The following is a 5,474-nucleotide window of genomic DNA, read 5'->3' on the forward strand; positions in this document are numbered from 1 at the left end:
CCCTTTAATTGAAAATTTATGGAATTTCCACTTAAAGTCTAGAAACTTGCAGCACTATTTCAGGAATCTCCAAAGTTTGGAAGTCAGTCTGGTAGAGAAAAGGAAGTAAGAAAGTAAAGAAGGAAGAAAAGCAGCATTCCTCCCTATCAAGCATTCCCCTGAAGGGAGGTGTTGTTTTAATTGGCAGCAAATAAGGAAACCAAAACATGAGAGGACAAGTGAGTTGTTAAAATCACTCAGGAGTACGTGCAGAGCCACCTCTGAACGTGGGATCGGTGCTCCTCCCGACCCCACACGGCTGGGCTCGTGTACAAGTCAACTCGTGACAGAACTACGGGCATCCTGGGACACAGACGCCACAGAAGAATGTACACATCACACGAGTAGAGTCACACATGCATGCTCAATAAGTATTAGCTATTACCATTAGCTTAATATATTGATTAGTGAGTAAACAAACTCTAATTCCCAATTACTTCACCCCATTGTAATAGTGGCTACTATTATTTTTTAAATATATTTGTATTGATTTCAAAGAGGAAAGGAGAGGGAGGGCGAGATAGAAACATTAATGACGATAGAGAATCGATGATGAGGGAGAATCACTGATCGGCTATCTCCTGCACACCCCACACTGGGGAGCGAGCCCGCAACCTGGACATGTGCCCTGACCAGGAATGGAACCATGACCTCCTGGTTCATAGGTGGAACCTCGACCACTGAGCTCCATGCCGCCTGGGCATGGCTACTGTTATTTTACATTTACTCTGCGTCAGCACAGGCTGCTATTTATTTTGTGTTTACCCCTGTGTCAGGCACCGTGGTAAGGGCTTTCAGTGACTTATCCCACAATATTCCCACAATATTTCTCTGAGGTAAAACTTATTATCCCCGCTTTACAAAGGAAGGAACTGCGGCTCAGAAGGAGGAAAACTTGACCAAAGTACAAAACCAACATGTCCCACAGTCTGAGCTCCTAATCATCCCATTTTCCTGACTCCGCATGGAACGTTATGATCCATAAACCAGAGCAGATGCGTAGTTTAAAAAGGAGGGGGAGGGTACACTTCTGCATATACGGAGCTCCCACGGTGGAGTTCCTCAGGGGAGGACCTTAAGTGATGGAAAGAGAAGAGTGAGAGACTTCCAAGGGCCGGGCCCCCACAGCAGGGGCGCGGGCTGTTATAATGATCACAGTGTGGGGCCTGAGCACCTCTGGGCCCTCTGGTGCACTGCAAAGGCAACACGAGCTGGGGAGACCCGCAGCCCATGAAATCAGAGATGGACAGGGACTTGTCAAGTCTGAAGGCAGGAAGCAGAATGATTCCAAAAGCATGATGCCCTCACGGAAGTTTAAGATCCAAGTAAAAAGTGAACCCTTAGTCTCAAAGAAATGAAGTCTGAGTCCCCTTGGCCAGACAGTTCCAAACAGATAGCCTTAAAAGGACACCAAGTTCCCAGAGAGGCCGCCTGGAAGTGAGACATGCTTCCTGCCATTCGGGAAGGAGGCGGGAGGGAAGGACTGGTGAAAGGCGCTCAGGGTGTCGGTGACAGAGGGGCCACCTATACCTGTCCCACAGTCTGGATGTCAACCACAAACACGCCTACCTTTCCCAGCGAAACCTGAGCCAAGAGAACAGGAAGGACATTCCCAAATGGGTGGGGTGCAGGTTAGCCTTGCAGGGCTACTGGGGCACCCCTATGGTTTGCTGGATCAGCACGATGCAGTAGCCACCGCCAGCCGGCCGGGACAGGGGAACTGGGCCAAGACAAGGGAACTGGGCCGGGCGAGCTGTGGCAGCAGCTGCACTGTCATGGCAAGAACGGGGAACTGGAAAAGCAGTAGCAGAGAAAGGACAGAGAGACTCACAGAGGGGTCTCCGACAGGAGGTGTCCTTCGAGCAGGGGGACAGGCTGAAGCACAGAGGAGGAGATGCGGTCAATGCCGCTTGCTCTCCGGCCCAACGTGCCGTCATCACGCCAGAGAAGGATAGGATGCAGGGAGTTCAGTGCAGCTGTTCCTCTGCTTCAAAAGTGAGCTGAGGCCTTTGGCTAAGATATATAGATTATATATGCTAAAAAATGTAGCGTGCCATGACATTTAAATTTATTAACTGACATACATTGTGTTGTACCATCTGCTACTCTGTACTAAGCTTCCTGTAATGAAAGATGCACGAACCCTAGAGAATAAGCATTAGGAAAAATAGATTGATTTTATATAATTGAACATAACTGTGCATGAATGTCTTAGCGTAATATTACTCAACAGCTGTGCAAATAATGGAAGGTTCTCTCACCACAGACCATATGCTGGCAGCGAAACATGAAGGTAGCAGGTCAACCCACCGGTGAACCCACACCTCCCTGGCATGATATAATGGCTTGCATTAGAAAAGAGTGCAGGTTAAAGGCAGAAATAGAAGCAGAGTGCCACAGCACACAGGCAAAGGGATGACGGTCCCCCACAGAGCCCTGCACAAAAGCGCAGTGCCCTTGCCTTTGGTCAGTGATGCTCATGTCCCCTGTGCTCTTCCCAAGGTCAGCACTTGCTGCAGGGCCTGTCTTCCCTTTCTAGGGCTTTTCTGATGGTTTATGCATTCTTCTTTTACAACCACATATTGACTAACCACAAGTGGACACATCGTCTCTTGTTTTACATTCTGTTTTGAAATAATATGGCAAGTGAACTCAAGAACCGGGATTCTAAGTCCCTAAAATGAATTTGTTACATATCATTAAACTTTTTCAAGTACCTTCACATAAATCATAAACTTTCCCCATTATCTGAATAGAACTTATTATGGCAATTTTAGAGATGGGAAAACGGAGGCTTGGTGTTTCAATCCATCAACAAGTGTCCACTAAGTACCTAGGATGGGCCAAGTTCACACAAAGCATTTGCCTGAAGTTGTGCAAATACATAACGGCAAAACTAAAGATTAGAACATAAACAGTTCACTATTTACATCGCTTCCTATACTGGCTCACTGCTAAACAACTTTGGACAAGCTACTTTATATGTCTATGACTCATGTTCAACATTTATGAAGGAGGAGCAAAAAGTCAACTAATTGGAACGTATCTACTCCTACTCCTTTGATTATATATAAAAACTTTTAACATCTGATGAAAATAAGTCCAGTCCTAGTAGGTTTTGGTCAGTGGTTAGAGCATCGGTCTGAGAACTGAGAGTCTCGGATTCAATTCCAGTCAAGGACACATACCTTGGTTGCAAGCTCAATCCCCAGGCCTGGTTGGGGTGCCTGTAGGAGGCAAGCAGTCCATGTGTCTCTCTCACATTGATGTTTCTCTCTCTGTCTCTCCACCTCCCGTTCATTCTCTCTAAAATAAAAAGTCATTAGAAAAATTTCCTTGGATGAGGATTTAAAAAAAGAAAAGAAGTCCATAAACATCAAGTCAAATGTATTCCATTTTGGCCCTTAAATCTATTAATTATATTCCACTCTTCCCTTTAAAGCTTATAACTTTTTTTTTCCAAAATGGTTACTTGGCTATAGTGGCTATTTCAAGAGATTTTTTTTTTTCTGATGTATTATGCTAAGAAGTGCCTTACCTGCAGGCTACTATTGTAAATTGCCCCAACATCCACTATATTATACATTTCACATTGTTCTGCCTACAATATTAAAGATTGGTCTCCTGGAAAATATTATAAGGGAATTTAACTATACATAAATATTAATAGGTGCAATAAAATAAGAACAGCATAAAGGCATTCAGTACTAAAAGTTAAATGTGCTGGAGCCTAAGGAGAATCTTTACTCTTTCTCGGTTTGTAAAGGACTTTAAATTCACAGAAGATGATGCAATTATAAAAATGAAAAGAACAAAATAACAAAAAATGTAATATATTGTAATATGTTTACAATATATTAAGAGGAGAAGTTAGTGGCTTAGAAAGCCCCAAGATGACAAAGACAAGTACAATATTCTAGAATAGAAACAAATCGTCACAATTGCTCAAATGCCATTCTCTCCCATAGAGTAATGACTTTTTTACTAACAGACAGATCTCAAACTATTCTACAGTCGAGAGAAGGTTATGTGAAAGGGTCACTGACGCCAATAAATACCCAACGTGGAGCAGACATTTGGTCTCAGATCCCCGGGTGCAAGGATTTCAGCACAGGTGGTAAGCACACTCACCACGGTATGCTCAAGCTGCAGCATCTGCAGAATCAGAACGGAAAGATTGTCAGCGTAAATGTCTGTTCTTTTTGGGTGGGGAAGTAGTTATTTTAAGATCGAGTGAGAATCATTTAGCTTAATCCCAATTTACTTGAAAAACTGAAGATTAATCCCATCTGTCAAGTGGTCTGATTAGTTAGTTTCATTTCTAAATACTTTCAAAAGGATCTAGAGTCAGTTTGGTGAGGGATTATGGTAAAAATATAACTGAGTTTGAAAGAGAGATTTCATAATCCCTTGATCACTCTGATCTTTAGTTTTCTTTTCATGAATTCAGGAAGCAGAAGATGGGGTTGTATCTCTACAGCGATTCTACAATTATCTGGAAACCGTGAAAGTTCAGACAGAATGTAACCCTTCCAAACTAATTTCCACATCTACTTGAAAATGAATAAATTGGTTTAAAAAGGGAAATATCAACTTCCTTGCCTGGTCAGTTCTAGAGAGTCTCTCCTCTAGGAGCAAATTACAAAGCCTGTCAAGTCAACTTTCAGAAATAAGCAGCTCCACCACTACTGCAGGACCCAAACCACAGAAATGAGCCCATGTAGTAGTGTCCCAATTGTCCTCCCTCATTCCATTATCGAAACTTCCTGCAATTCACCCTTTACCTACAGGATAGAGCAAAAGTAGGTTTGCGGTTGTGAGTATGTGAAATACAGAGTTTATTCTTGTATTGATATTTATCCATAATTATATTGTTTTCCATATAAACAACCGTAAACCTACTTTTGCCCTACCCTGTGGTGCTAGAATGATCCTGGTTGTAACATACTTTCGGAGGTGGCTGTCCACCCACGACCCTCCTTGTCTTCATGGTACTCTGATGGCAGTGGAGTGGATACATGATCCAAGCTGGGTCAATGAGATTCTGTATCCCTAGAATCTGGAACTAAGAGTCACAGCCCCAAGTCACTCTCTGTGGGTCTAGATATAAGATCTATGCATTTAGAAGCTATAAAAACGATTGTCTTCCACCGTGTGCACAAGAAGTGAAAAAAGTCAACCTACGAGGAGGATGTACAGCACATGCTCAGAGAGAAATAGAGACAAAGTCCTACTGAGAGAGAGAAGGGGGAGAGAAATAGAAAAAGAGGGAGGGAGAAAGGAAGAGAAAAACAGAAATAGACAGGCAAACCTAGAACAGACCATCCATCTTGGCTCCTGATGACTTGCCAACTGCTGAGTCCAGGCATGGTTTGGGGCCTAGAGTTCCATAAGATACCTCCATATCCTTATAATAAATTACCTTTCCTTCCTCA

At 43.2% G+C, this 5,474-nt stretch overlaps 1 long non-coding RNA gene across 1 annotated transcript in view; it reads left to right on the forward strand.

The window, feature by feature from the left end:
- Nucleotides 1–3,197: 3,197 nt before the first annotated feature.
- Nucleotides 3,198–5,474, forward strand: part of LOC107184670 — a 17,779-nt gene continuing 15,502 nt past the window's right edge. Inside the window, exon 1 of the long non-coding RNA XR_001515564.1 lies at nt 3,198–3,319. This is a non-coding gene — a long non-coding RNA (uncharacterized LOC107184670). The remainder of the gene's footprint in view (nt 3,320–5,474) is intronic.

Source organism: Myotis davidii, unplaced genomic scaffold (genome assembly GCF_000327345.1).
Source record: "Myotis davidii unplaced genomic scaffold, ASM32734v1 scaffold987, whole genome shotgun sequence".
Lineage (NCBI taxonomy): Eukaryota > Metazoa > Chordata > Mammalia > Chiroptera > Vespertilionidae > Myotis > Myotis davidii.